We start from the raw sequence: 15,507 nt of genomic DNA, 5'->3' as shown, positions 1-15,507 counted from the left end.
AATCCAAAACCATCCATGATAATGAAACGGTATCAGTTTAACACGGCTGTGTGAACTCTAGGTAACAGACTTTCTGACGTGACTCCGAAGTCTGGCAGAACATTGTGAGTTAGGTCCATCTCTCTCCGAGATGTTAAGGAACCGTTTGATGGGCAGGACTAACAACGTAGTAATTCGGAGCAAATTGTTGGTAGAACCAACATTGGACCTGAAAAGAATCATCGAACTAGCGCTGTCATATGAGATTGCACGGTAGCATTGTGGATAGCACAATTGCTTCACAGCTCCAGAGTCCCAGGTTCGATTCCGGCTTGGTCACTGTCTGTGCGGAGTCTGCACATCCTCCCCATGTGTGCGTGGGTTTCCTCCGGGTGCTCCGGTTTCCTCCCACAGTCCAAAGATGTTCAGGTTAGGTGGATTGGCCATGATAAATTGCCCTTAGTGTTGGGTGGGGTTACTGGGTTATGGGGATAGGGTGGAGGTGTTGACCTTGGGCAGGGTGCTCTTTCCAAGAGCTGGTGCAGACTCGATGGGCTGAATGGCCTCCTTCTGCACTGTAAATTCTATGGTAATCAAATTCTATGAATGCTGAGAAGAGGGTTCAGGAGCTCCAGGGTTCCGTTGACTACGACGGCCATAACGTTTGATGACCCCCTCTCAGGGCAGTGTTCGCATGACAAGATCGCCACCAAAGCAGCAACCAAATAAACAACATCGGGTCTAGACTCGATGGTCAAGGGCCACCACAGACCACCATGGACCTCCCTGGAGGACAGCACGGAGCACCAGCAGCATTGCCATGCTTGCGCTCGCCCTGAACCGGGGAGTTGTTGAACATCATAGGAACCAACGTGACCCCAGTTACGCATGGGCAGCAGACAGTTAGGCTTCCACTAATAGTTGTTCAGGGGCCGGGACCCAACCTATTGGGCTGTGACCGGATGCAAACACTTCGCCTGGACTGGAACAAGTCTTCCAGATGGGCACCGGCAGCCTGTATGAGGTCTATGGGACATATCCGGAGGTTTTCCAGGAGGGCCTTGGAAAAAGGGGCCAGGGCAAGAATTTAAGTCAACCCAGAGGTCCAGCCCAAATACTTCAGAGCATGACCGGTCCCCTACCACTTGCTCACTAAGGTGGAAACCAAATTACGAAGCTTGGAAAGTTTGGGCATCATACCTCCGGTCCGATTTGCAGAGTGGGGTGCATCAGTGGTCCCGCTGTTGAAACTAGGTAAATCGATTCAGCTGTGGCAATTATAAATTGACAGTGAACAGGGTCTCCAGCCTGGACCAATATGCCATGGCGCATATAGAGGACCTGTATACGCAGCTAGCCGAGGGCCACCGATGTGAGGCATGCATATCTCCAACTAGAGCTAGATGCAGCATCACGGAAGTACGTGACCATCAATACCCACAAATCTGTATGAGTATACTCGGTTCCCCTCTGGGGTCTCATCCACATATGCGATATTCCAGTACATTTTTCTGTCTCACCTTTTTCTGATATTATTAAAATACGTGCTTGGGAGGTGAATTGGTCATTCTGAATTTTCCCTCCATGTACCCGAACAGGCGCCAGAGTGTGGCGACTAGGGTTTTTTCACAGTACCTTCATTGCAGTGTCAATGTAAGCCGATTGTGACACTAATAAAGATGATTATTATTACCTGCCATCACCTAAACTAAAATGAACATGACAGCACAGTGGGGGACATTGTCGATACTGAGGAGGGCTGCAACAAATTGGTGAGAATGTTAATAAAACTGCAGAATAAGCAAATAATTAGCCAATTAAGTTCAACACAAATGTGAGGGAGCACATTTTGGTAAGAAGAATAGAGAGGCCACTTATTACTTAGAACAGACGTTCCAAAATTGGGTTAACTTGTAGGTCCAACCCTGAGGGAGGAAGATGCCCAAGCGGGGCTGGGAGCCCAAGAGGAGCTGAAGGCTCGGGGTAAGGGGAGGGGGGGACTTGAGGGGAAGATCAGTCGATGGGTGACGGTGAGAGAATGCGGGTGAGGGATGAAGATGTGAGAGTGTGGGTGAGGGGATGAATATGTGTGGGAGGGTGGGTGAGAGGGAGAGAATGCAGGTGAGGGTAACTATGTGTGTGAGTAGGTGCTCCCATTAAAATAACAAAAGACAGTAAGATTTGGAGTATTTGTTGAATAACAACTTTTTTATTATAATATATGTACTGTTGCCTTTACTTTGGGGTGAACCACAAACTGTTTCTTATATCGACCAAATGAAAACACAACCACCATGTTAGCTCAAAAACACGGTTTATTAATAACACAAGATTTGTATCTCTATGCAATAACACACGCGGCTCTGTACTAAACTACACCTAACGACAAAGATGACCTTTACTTATGTGATGAACGGTTACTGTATTACTGTACCCTTATCATCATGTAAGGTGATGTCCCCTTTAAGACTGGGCTTGGAACCCTGGGGGACTCCGCCTCCGGCTCCGCCCACCTGGGAGCCGTATATAAGGGGCCGCCTTGGGGCCGGCACCCAGTAAGCACCCGTCTCGGCACCAGGCTAGTTCTTAGCTTATTAAAGCCTTCTTTACCGTTCTACTCTCTAAGCGTCGTTATTGAGGGTACAACAATTTAATAATAGATTCCGGGCAGTTGGCCTGTGGGTGGTCCAATTTGTCGTGTCTTACCAACCTGTCGGAATTGTCACGGTGCCAAAAGGGAGTATCGGGATTGTCGTGTGGCGATGTGTAGCCAGGAACTGGTGTACTGGAAGTGGAAGCAACGTTGTCGGGAGCGGGTGGAGGAAGAGTCGTTGGGCGGAGACGGTCGTACAAGGGGTCGAGAAAATCCAAGGCGTTGTTCCGGGGGCTAGGGTAGCTGATGGTGGGGAGGTCGCTGGGTATGGTAGTCAAATCCGGGAAGCTCTCTTCAGAGTCAAGTTCGAGGTTGAAACCTGTGAATATGGGCGGAGTCGAGGGGAGAGTGTCGTCCTGAGGGGGAGAGGGTTGGAGCGGGCATCGGGCTGAATCGTCAACGGGAAGAGCGTCATCCTCTCTCATTACCAAGGCTAAGTGGTGGGCGAGGCTACGTTGTGATCCGTAGAGTTTGAGTGGTTGATGTGGAACCAACCAGTCTTACCGTTGGGGTACGCTATCTTGTACACAGAGGGGCTTACTTTGGCAGAGATGGAGTAGGGGGCTGCGAATTTAGGGGCGAGGAAGGAGCTGGGGTTGTACAACAAGATCATAACTTGCTGGCCGACTGAATACTCTATGGGGTGAACCTTTTTGTCAAAGCTGGCTTTACTCTGCTTTTTCCTAGTGCAATAGTTCCTGGAGAGCCCAGGTGGTAGTTGTAAAGACTGGGGAGAAGCAGAGGATGGTCGTAGACTATAGTGAAACCATCAATAGGTACACGCAGCTAGTGGGCAGCACGGTAGCATTGTGGATAGCACAATTGCTTCACAGCTCCAGGGTCCCAGGTTCGATTCCGGCTTGGATCACTGTCTGTGCGGAGTCTGCACATCCTCCCCGTGTGTGCGTGGGTTTCTTCCGGGTGCCCCGGTTTCCTCCCACAGTCCAAAGATGTGCAGGTTAGGTGGATTGGCCATGATAAATTGCCCTTAGTGTCCAAAATTGCCCTTAGTGTTGGGTGGGGTTACTGGGTTATAGGGATAGGGTGGAGGTGTTGACCTTGGGTAGGGTGCTCTTTCCAAGAGCCAGTGCAGACCCGATGGGCCAAATGGCCTCCTTCTGCACTGTAAATTCTATGATTCTACCGTGTCCCAAGTGGAATTGTTCTTCCTGATGGTCGTTTTTAAAGTGCGATTCATGCGCTCTACTATGCCGCTGGACTGGGGGTGGTCAGCTATGTGGAATTTTTGTTTGATACTGAAAATGGTCATAACATTTTGCATTAGTCTGCCGGTGAAGTGGGAACCTTGATCTGACTCAATGCTGCATGGAAGACCCCAGCGCGTAAAGATCTGTTGGGTCCAAATTTTAGCGATGGCCTTTGCCGTGTTTGAACGTGTGGGGAATGCTTCGACCCATTTTGTAAATGTGTCTATGACGACTAGCAGGTACTTGAAACCATTTCTGCAGGGTGGGGTGAGGGGACCAATTTGCAGATTTGTCCAGGGGCCTTCTACAGGTCGGGTGTGTCTTAATTGTCCCTTCTTTGCATAATGTTCTGGATTGTTCTGGGCGCAAATGAGGCAATTCTCAACATAATGTGTGACATAGTTTTTAATTCGGGCCACCAGCACAAGGATCTTAAATAGGCAATGGTTGTGTCTATTCCCTGATGCCCGTGTCCGCCATGGAATTGGTAGATTAACTGGTTTCTGTCTTGGGTGGGGAACACATAAATTCCGTCCTTTAACACTATTCCGTACTGTGTTGTGAGTGTGTCCTTCCATTTATCATAGGGGGCTGGGGTTGTGCCGTTCAGCACCTGTTTAAGGGAGTCGTCTGCTTTCCGTGCCTGAGATAAATCCTCAATATTGGTTTGGGAGACCTGGATTGAATGTATCTGTTCACACTCGGGGAGGGGGGGGCGGGGGGGGGGGGGGGTTGCCAGAAGTGACCAGTGCGTGATCCAGCTTTAGCTAAGGCGTTGGCCTTGCGATTCCCGGGGGCGGGGGGGGGTGAGGGCGGGGAGGTGTGGTGATGGCTCTTTACTTTAATGATGCCCTATATGCGACCGGTGGCTTTCTTAAGAATATGTTTCAGGAGAGGGGCGGATGGCAGGTGTTTTCCGTCGGCGGATACAAAACCTCGAGATTCCCAAAGGGGAAGGAATTCTGTTAGACTGTTGCAGACATACAAGCTGTCGGAGTGTATGTCCGCAGGCGTTGGAAAGGAGTCTGGGTGGTCAATTACATAAGCTATGGCTGCCAGATCGGCTGCCTGCGGACCCAAGTGTCCGGGTAATTTTAAAGATACCTCTTCTAATGGGCGTCCCTGTGAGTCCTCCATGTAAATCCCGCATCTTGTGATTCTTACTCCATCCTCAACAGTGGAGGAGCCATCTACATAGATCTTTACTGTGTCCCCTGTGTCTTGGGAACTTTGTGTCTCACCGTTTACACGTGGTTGTAATGATTTGGGAACAAAGGGTGCTGTGGGGTGTGTGGCTGCAATTATCTGGCATTCGTGTGGGGTCCCTGCGTATTGTAAATTGTCTGCTAAGAACGTGTGGGTCTTGGTGTCGTTTCACAGAGATGTCCCTGCCTTGTAATAACAGTGTCCAGGGAGTTGCTCTGATCTGGCTAACTGATCCATCCTTTAGTTTGCCGTCTAACAACAGTTGGGTGGAGGTGTGCTCGGTTAATATCGTGACTGGGTTGAGGCCTGTAATGTAGGCAGAGTACTGGACTGCCCAAAAGACTGCAAGCATGTGTCGTTCACAGGCAGAAAATCCTTGTTCTACAGGGTCTAAAACTCTAGAGGCATCGGCTACCAGGCCTAATCGGTCGTGGTGTTCCTGTAGGAGCACTGCTGAGAGGGTTCGGTTGGTGGTTGCTACTTCGATGGCGCAGGGCAAGATGGGGTCGGGAACTTGTAAAGCGGGAGCTGTATCTTGGGTGAGTTTTAAATCGTCTATGGCATCTGTGTGCTGGGGAAGCCAGTTCCATGGGGTGTTCTTTTTCAGAAGCTCTGAGAGCGGGGCGGCCTTGGTGGCAAAACCGTCAATATGATTTCTGTAGTATCCCACTTTTGTGAGGGCCACGAAGAATCCAGCACGAGTTTTAAGGATACAAAGTTATAACATTTATTTACAATAACATATGTATGTAACAGCAGCAGCAACTTCCCTTGCTGCACACTCATTCCTGCTGGTTCCAAGCTGGCCAGCTTTATTTATACTAGGAGTTTACTAATGGTTTCTCCGGCCCCCTCATTGGGGAAGCTCATACTCCCACAAGATTGTGGGATTGTCATTAGTCCCCAGCCAATGGTAAGCAGGCAGGTTATAACACCCACTAAACCTAAAAATGAGCGGAGTGCACTTACATTATGGGGAAGGGGCAAGTTTACAATGGAGTCAATTCATTTTTGTTCAATTTCACATTTGCCATGTGTAATAGTGGTGCCTAAATAAAGTACCTTTTCCCTCAGTGTCTGTGCCCTTTTGGGGTTTACCTTACACCCGATGGACTGGAGCAGGGTTAGTAATTTGGCCAATAGAGCCACGTGCTCTTCCCTGGTGTCAGTTTGCAGGAGCAGGTCGTCTACATACTGAATTAGGCATTCGGGGTGGGAGAATTTGGAAAGACCAGCAGCTAGCTGTCTGTGGAAAATGGAGGGGGAATTATGGAAGCCTTGGGGGAGACACGTCCACGTGTACTGTTGTCCTTGAAAAGTGACTGCGAATTTATACTGGCAAGCCTGATCTAGGGGAATGGACCAAAAACCATTGCTGATATCCAGCACGATGAAATACTTTGCTTGCACTCTCTGCTTAAGCATGGTCGCAGGACTCGTGGCAACGGTAGGTGCTGTTAAAGGGGTAACTTTGTTTAGTTCACGGCAGTCAATGGTGAGTCGCCATAAACCGTCTGGTTTCTTTACGGGCCAAATCGGGGCATTATTAGTGGAAGCTACGGGTCAAATCACTCCTTGTTTTAACAGACTGTTAATTACCTTTAAAATGTCTCCCTCAGCCTGCTGTGGAAATCCAGACTGTTTCTGTAGTTTGGGGCCAGGACCTGAGATCATAATCATACCTGGAATGTGCCCGCAGTCATGCTTGTGTTGGGCAAACGCACCTTTGTGTGTGGCTAATACCCATCTCATGGTGTTGTCTGTGCTAATTGCCAAAGGGTTAAACCAGTAGTCCCCTACTGAGCAAATCCTGTTTTCGTAAGATCCCACTGAGAGTGTGGCGGGGGCTCTAGCTGTCTTGGACATTCGCCAGACACACTTGTTTACAGGGTCGGAGGAGCGGTTATGTGAGTTCATAAAGTCTATGCCAAGGATGTGTTCAGCAGTCGGGGATAGGTCTACTAGAACAACAGGGTGGGTAGTGGTTACGTTTCCTATTTGGACAGATATAGGGGCTGTGATGTATCCCTCTTGCATGTGGCCTGTGAATCCACTGAGTGTGATGGTATCTGTGGTGGGCCAGGGTGTTTTTTGGAATAGGTTTGCGGAGTTTAGTGTGGTTCGGGGTCCTCCTTTGTCCCAAAGAAAATCAACTGCTTGTCCCTGGACTGTGCCTGTGACTACCGGTCTTCCTACGTTATCCCAGCGCGTGTCACAGACCCATATTGGAGACTCTGGACACCGTCAATCTGAGGAGTTATAAGCGAGGTTGTCTGAACGGGCGTTTACGCTATGCATGTTGCCTACTAGCTGTCGCGGCTGGCGATCGTGGTCTGGCCTATTGTTTCTGGATGGGGGATTGGGCTGGTGGGGTCATTGGTGGTGCGAGGGGTTTTGTCTGCAATCGCGGGCAAAATGTCTGACTTGTCCACAAGTGTAACATGAATCTCGTGGTGTGTGGGCTGGGTCTTGTGCTCTGGGGTACTGTTCTTGGGGGTAATGTTCCAATCTTCTGCCCTCATTTAGCCATGCGGGTTCCTGGCTAGTTCTGACTGGGTACATTGTGGCTTCTACTGCGTTCCGGTCCATCTGATCCTGAAGTGACTGTTCCGATGCCCTGGATAGGCGTCTAAGTACCCAAATCTCATGATGCGTGGCATCTGCCGGGTCATAATTCGCGCAAGCCATTTTACCTGCTTCAATGGCATGTGAAACTAATGTACGGGACCATTTAGTGGTATCTTCCTCATTGAGGTGAGTGCGGTCTAAGTTTCCATATGCTGCCTTGAAATGTATCCAGAGGCGACCAGCAAAGACGGTCGGATGTTCCCCTCTCTTTTGCCTACATTTGTTTAGACCCTCTACCGGATCCCCTTTGATGTATCCGATAGCATCGAATATTGCGGCCTTCATTTCCTCTCGGGTTCCTCCTCCTACGTTTTGGGGGTCTGGCAAAGCTGACCTTACCGACTGGCTGAGGCTCATTACTATCAATTTAACTTCCTCCTTCTCATCTAATCCGTACATAACATTTGTTGGCGCACCTCCTCAAAGAAGCTATGCGGGTCTGTGGTGGGCTGAAATGGAGTAATTTTACTGCAAGCTTCGCCCAAAACTGAGTTACTGAAAGTGGGGTGGTGTAGGTGATATCTGGACCTGCCTGATCGCTTATCAATCTTTCCGTGGTGACCGGATTCATGGGTGTCGGGGCAGCTGTGGGGGTTGGTGCGGCCTGTGCAGCCGGTGCTGCCGGTGCCTTTCTTTTTGGGATGCGTGCTGGCTGCTTTTCACTTTCCGTTCTTTTAACGTACATTTGCGTGCTTTCAGTTAACTCTTCGCAGCCTGCCATCTCTTCTTCATCTGTCTTGTCTGTCCCGAAGGCACACATAAAACCATTCTGAACTGAAAGTAACGACTGGAGCTTATCTATCTTCCACTGGCATTTAACGTGGTCAACGGTGCTCTGCCTGTGTTCTTTAGTGGACTGGTGGAGCACTGCTCCTTCCTCAGGTGAATGAAGAGGTATGTGCCAGAAACATTTACTAGACAAGGTCAAAGATGCAAGGTGATACTTTGAATGCGAGCATTTGCAGGTGATCCAAGGTCCCGGTTGAGGCCGTACTCGTGTTCGACCGGCACCTGGGATTCATGTCGCATTACATTCACCCCCGCCATCTGGCTTGGATTTGCAAAATCCTACCAACTGTCCTGGCTTGAGACAATTCACACCTCTTTAACCTGGGGTTACCCCTCTCTCTGGCTCTGTAAAGACTTAATTACCTGCAAATGCACAGTAGCCTTGTGGAGGGCAGCACGGTAGCCTTGTGGATAGCGCAATGGCTTCACAGCTCCAGGGCCCCAGGTTCGATTCCGCTTGGGTCACTGTCTGTGCGGAGTCTGCACATCCTCCCCGTGTGGCCGTGGGTTTCCTCCGGGTGCTCCGGTTTCCTCCCACAGTCCAAAGATGTGCAGGTTAGGTGGATTGGCCATGATAAATTGCCCTTAGTGTCCAAAATTGCCCTTAGTGTTGGGTGGGGTTACTGGGTTATGGGGATAGGGTGGAGGTGTTGGCCTTGGGTAGGGTGCTCTTTCCAAGAGCCGGTGCAGACTCGATGGGCCGAATGGCCTCCTTCTGCACTGTAAATTCTATGATAATCTATGAAATGCTCTCATTCAAAGTATCGTCTTTGACTTTGTCTCTATATATGTTTCTGGAACCTACCCCTCCATTCACCTGAGGAAGGAGCAGTGCTCCAAAAGCTAGTGTTTGAAACAAACCTGTTGGACTTTAACCTGGTGTTGTAAGACTTCGTACTGTGTTCACCCCAGTCCAACGCCAGCATCACCACATCATTTTTTTAAATGGGATGTTATGTTGCCAACATTTGTTTCCACCTTGGACTAAATTGGTTATTAGTCCATTTTAAGGGTATATCTTTTTCATTAATTTAATATTTAAATTCCACCAGCCTCATCTGTTGCCGAAGTCCTCATCCATGTCTTTTTTACTCCTACCCTTGACTATTCCACTACCCTCCTGGCCACTCTTCCGTTTTCCACCCTCTGCAAACTGGAGCTCATCTACTGTCAGTATCCTAACTTGCACTAAGTCCTGTACACCCATCTTCTTTGTATTCGATTATCTATTTTAGCTCCCTTTCCAGCAATGTGTCAATTTTAAAATTCTACCCCTCGTGTTCAAATCTCCCCATGGTCTCTCCCATTCCTACTTCTATTTTCCTCCAGCCCTACAACCCTCTGAGATTTTTGCACTCCTCCATTCTGCCATCTTCGGCATCTCTGATTTTAATTCTCCATCATTGCATGTGCCTTCCGTTGCCTGGGCCCGAAGTTCTAAAATTCCCTAAGTCTCGCCTCTTTAGTTCTCGTTCCTCTAAGATACTCCTTAAAACATAACTCTTTTAATCCATGTGTCACTCAGTGTTAAATTGTGTTTGACAATGTTCCCGTGAAGCTGCTTGGAATGGTTTACCATATTTAAGGGGCTATATCAATACAGGTGGTTGTTGCGTAGGGATTTCTGGAATTCACTCACTTCAAGAATCACTGGCAATGCACCTTGCATCGTGATTACATATCCCCCAAGGCACAAACCCTGACCCTGTCCACGTGCTGCCTCGCAGCAACATCATCCAAAAGCACAGAAGTACTGTTCAAATATACGCCGATGACCCCTATCTCCACCCCACCACGACCTCTCTCAACTTCTCCATTGTTGCTAAATTATCAAAATGTTTATTGATCTCCAGTACTGGATGGGCCAAAATTCCCTCTATTAAACATTAGGAAGACTGAAACTATTCTTTTTGTCCCCATTCCGAGCTCCATTCCCTCATAACTCACTCCATCCGTCTCCTTGACAACAGTCGTTTAAGCCAGTCTGTTTGCAATGTTGTTATCCTTGTTTATAAATCTGTCTATGGCCTCACCCCTCCCTAGTTCTGTAATCACCTCCAGCCCCGGAACCTACAGAGATATCTGCACCTCTTATTTTGGTGCCTTCGGCCATTTTATCGCTCCAATATTGGCGGCCACACTTTCAGTTTCCCAGGCCGCTAGCCTTCCTTTAAATCTCCGCCGCTCTATATACCTCATTCGAGAAACTTCCTAAAACCTACCTCTTTGACCAAGCTTTTGGTCTTAGAGTCCTAGAGTTTTCCAACAGAGCAAGAGGCCCTTTGGCCCATCGTGTCTGTGCTGGCCAGCAAGCATCTATCTACTCTAATCCCACTTTCCAGCACTTGGCCTGTCGCTTTGTATGCTAAGTGTCGTGTTGGGTGTTCTGATGTACAAACGATCCAACACGGCTGGAGATGGTGTCACTCAGTTTTATTAACTACTCAACACACTGCTAACTTGCGTACGTGCATTACCAGTTAATCTGTGGACCCTGTCCTATCACTATCTGGGTGAGGCACTCAGCACATGGTGAATGTCTGAGTGGCAGGCTCTGAGCTGGCTGCTGGTGCTCTGAGCTGGCTGCTGCTGGAATGGGCGGGAACTGTAGTGTCCCGTTGTTATAGTGCGTGTGCTCTCACTGGTGATTGGCTGCGATGTTGTGTGTGTGTTGGTTGGTCCTACTGCATGTCCATCAGTGTGTGTGTGATTGCACCTTGATATGCTGATCTAAATATCATGACATCCTCCCTTTTCGCAAAGAATATGTGCCTACATGATAATAAATAAAGAAGTGTAGTGAGTGCATCGAATCATGTGTGTGCAATATTTACAACAATATGTACATGTGGCTATACTATATACACAGGAAGGTGCCAGGTGCAGAAACTAACTATGTTACACCAAGAATGAAACCAATGTTATTAACAAACAAGAACAAAATCTTAAACAATATGGCAAAAAGTCTGAAACAGTATGTCAGAACAAGTCAGTGAGTCCAATATGAAAAGGTTCATAAATTAAGTCTCTCAGGTGGGCGACGAATTCGGGTTGACCGCCTCAAGGGTGGGTCAGGATCCACCGGCTGAGGAACGGGCCGGGCCACAGTCGAGTGAGGAGGATGCAGGGTGTCCGGAAGGTCAACAAAGTCCATTGCAGGGACAACAGGAGGGCGTGGCACCGGTGCAGGATCACGTGGCGAGCACGGAACCAGACGATGGGCACGCCGATTGCGGCGGTGAATAGAGCCATCAGGCAGACGAACCAGGAACGAGCGGGGAGCTATCTGTCGGAGAACCTCAGCAGTTGCCGACCAGCCGCCCTCTGGAAGGTGTATGCGGACATTATCTCCAGGCGCCAGGGCAGGAAGATCAGTCGCCTGAGCATCATGTGTCGCCTTTTGTTGCTCACGCTGTTGCTGCATCCGCCGAAGTACCGGAGCATGGTCGAGGTCTGGGACGTGAATGGATGGCACAGTGGTCCTGAGGGTGCGACCCATAAGCAGCTGGGCCGGCGATAGGCCCATGGACAGTGGGGCCGAGCGATAGGCCAGCAAGGCGAGGCAGAAGTCAGATCCTGCATCAGCAGCCTTGCAGAGGAGCCTTTTAACCATGTGGACGCCCTTTTCTGCTTTGCCATTCGACTGAGGATGCAGAGGACTGAACGTCGCGTGTGTGAAGTTGTATGAGCTGGTGAAGGAAGACCATTCCTGACTCGCAAAGCAGGGGCCATTGTCTGACATCACGGTGAGCGGAATGCCGTGGCGAGCAAAGGTCTCTTTGACGGCCCGGATGACAGCCGATGACGTGGTGTCGTGCAGGCATATGAACTCTGGATAACTGGAAAAGTAGTCGATGATGATGATGTAGTCCCTGCCGAGCGCATGGAATAGGTCCACGCCCAGCTTCGACCAGGGGAACGTGACCAACTCATGGGGCTGAAGGGTCTCACGGGGTTGTGCCGGCTGAAACCGCTGACAGGTGGGGCAATTGAGCACAGTGTTAGCAATGTCCTCACTTATTCCCGGCCAGTACACAACCTCTCGGGCCCTCCGCTGGCACTTCTCAAGGCCGAGATGGCCTTCGTGCAGTTGTTCTAAGACAAGCCGGTGCATGCTGTGTGGGATCACGATGCGGTCCAGCTTCAGGACAACACCATCAACGACTGCCAAGTCATCCCGAACGTTGTAAAACTGTGGGCATTGTGCCTTGAGCCACCCGTCCATCATGTGGCGCATCACACGTTGCAGAAGGGGGTCGGCCGCAGTCTCACGTCGAATGTGGGCCAGGTGTGCATCAGTGGCCGGCAGATTGGCAGAAGTGAAGGCTACATGTGCATCGACTTGGCAAACGAACCCCTCAGGGTCGGACGGCGTGTTGACTGTCTTGGACAGAGCGTCTGCTATGATGAGGTCCTTACCCGGGGTGTAGACAAGTTGAAAGTCGTACCTCCGGAGTTTGAGCAGAATGTGCTGGAGGCGAGGGGTCATATCATTGAGGTCCTTTTGAATGATGCCAACCAGCGGGCGATGGTCAGTCTCCACAGTGAACTGGGGAAGGCCATACACATAGTCGTGGAACTTGTCAACGCCAGTCAACAGGCCTAGGCACTCCTTTTCAATCTGCGCATAGCGCTGCTCTGTGGGGGTCATGGCCCGTGACGCATAGGCGACTGGGGCCCATGATGAGGCGTCATCCCGTTGCAGGAGGACCGCCCCAATGCCGGACTGGCTGGCGTCAGTCGAGATTTTCGTCTCCCTTGCAGGATCGAAAAACGCCAGTACCGGGGCGGTGGTGAGCTTGACCTTGAGCTCCTCCCATTCACGCTGGTGGGTGGGAAGCCACTGGAATTCAGTTGTCTTCCTGACAAAGTGCCGGAGAGCTGCAGTGTGGGAAGCAAGGTTAGAGATGAACTTCCCCAGGAAGTTGACCGTTCCGAGAAAGCGTAGCACCGCCTTCTTGTCTGTGGGCTTCTGCATGGCCGTGATGGCTGCCACCTTGTCGGCCTCCGGCCGCACCCCCAACTGGGAGATGTGGTCTCCCAGGAACTTCAGCTCGGTTTGTCCAAAAGAGCATTTGGCTCGGTTAAGATGCAGGCCTTGGTCCCGTATCCGTTTAAAGGCGCGCTGGAGACGACTGATGTGCTCCTGCGGTGTGGTGGACCAAATAATGACGTCGTCTACATAGACGCGCAGTCCTTCGATGCCCTCCATCATCTGTTCCATGATGCGATGGAACATTTCAGAGGCCGAAATGATGCCAAATGGCATCCTAGTGTAGCAGTATCTGCCAAATGGAGTGTTGAAAGTGCACAGCTTCCTGCTGGACTGATCCAATTGAATCTGCCAGAAGCCCTTTGAGGCATCGAGCTTGGTGAATATTTTTGCCCGAGCCATCTCGCACGTGATCTCCTCACGTTTGGGTATGGGGTAGTGTCCCTCGTTATGTTGCGATTTAAGTCTTTCGGGCCTATACAGATCCGGAGCTCGCCGGAAGGCTTCTTGACGCACACCATGGAGCTGACCCATGGAGTCGGCTCCATTACCCGGAAAGCACGCCTTGGTCCTGAAGGTCCTGCAGCTGCTGCTTGAGGCGGTCCTTGAGGGGTGCTGGGACCCTGCGAAGTGCGTGAACTACCGGGGTGGCATCCTGTTTAAGCTGGATTTTGTACGTGTTGGGCAGTGTGCCCATGCCCTCAAAAACATCCTGGTTGTGCGTGAGGATTGAGTTGAGCTGTGCCCTAAAGTCTGCATCTGGGAAATCGGACGTGCCTTCTGGAGAGAGGGAGTGTACACGCCGAACGAGGTGGAGGATTTTACATGCTGAACGAGGTGGAGGATTTTGCACGCCTGTGCGCCGAGCAGAGAGTCCTTTGAGGAGCCCACGATTTTGAATGGTAGTATGGCTTTACATGAGTTGTGTGTCACTTCGAGCTGGCACGACCCCGTGGCAGGGATGACGTTGCCATTATAGTCAACGAGTTGACAGTTGGATGGAGAATAGGTGGTTTAACCTTCAGGGTCTGGAATGCTGACCATGCGAGGAGAGTGGCGGAGGCACCAGTGTCCAGGCGGAATCTGATCTGGGATTGGTTGACCGTCAGGGTGGCACACCACTCGTTGTCCGGATCAATGCTGTGCACTGACAGAGGCTGGTGCATTCAACTCGGGGACAGCTTGTTCTTGTTGATGACAGCAACGCGCGGAAGGGCTCCCTGTCCTCTGGTTAAACGGGTACGAGTTGGCAGGGTGAGCTGCTCGACAGCAGGCAGCGTAGTGGCCCAACCTGCCACAGCGTAGGCATTGTCGCGCTTTGGCAGGACATTGCCACTTTAAATGGGCGGAGCCACAGTTGCCGCACGTCGTGACGTCAGTGCGTTCGTTGCGCCACCGCGCATGCGTGGTGCGGTCTTGCATAGTGCCTGCGCATCGCGTTCCTCTGCATCAGCGTCCCTTCTTTTGGAGCGTACAAGCGAGGGAGGCCTCGGAAAGCACGCAAAATGGCCGGCCTCCTCCAGGCCACGGCCAGGGAGGTACTCGATCGACTGGACCCGCTCCGCCTCGTGGGGCCTGTGCCGCACCATTTAGGCCGCCTGGATGTGTGAGTACCGGCTGGTGGCGTTCTCATGCAGGACGCAGGTCTCGACGGCAGTCGCCAGGGTGAGTTGCTTGACCCAAAGGAGCTGCTGGCGCAGGGTGTCCGACATGACTCCGAAAACTATCTGGTCGCGTATCATGAAGTCAGAGGTGGTCCCATAGCCACAGGACTGCGCGAGGATGCAAGAGTGTGTTAAATAAGACTGGAAAGGTTTGTCCTTACCCTGCAGGCACTGCTGAAACAGGTACCTTTCGAAGCTTTTGTTTACTTCAATGCTGAAGTGTTCGCCGAACTTCAGGAGCACCGTCTTGTATTTGGTTTATTCCTCGCTGTCCGCAAATATAAGGGAGTTAAAGATGTGGATGGCGTGTTGCCCCGCCGTGGAGAGAAGGGGGCAATCTTCCTGGTGTCCGATGCATTCTCCCTGTCTGTGGCCTCGAGGAAGAGC

The sequence above is a fragment of the Scyliorhinus torazame genome, chromosome 17, assembly GCF_047496885.1.
Source record: "Scyliorhinus torazame isolate Kashiwa2021f chromosome 17, sScyTor2.1, whole genome shotgun sequence".
Lineage (NCBI taxonomy): Eukaryota > Metazoa > Chordata > Chondrichthyes > Carcharhiniformes > Scyliorhinidae > Scyliorhinus > Scyliorhinus torazame.
This window is presented reverse-complemented; position numbering follows the sequence as displayed.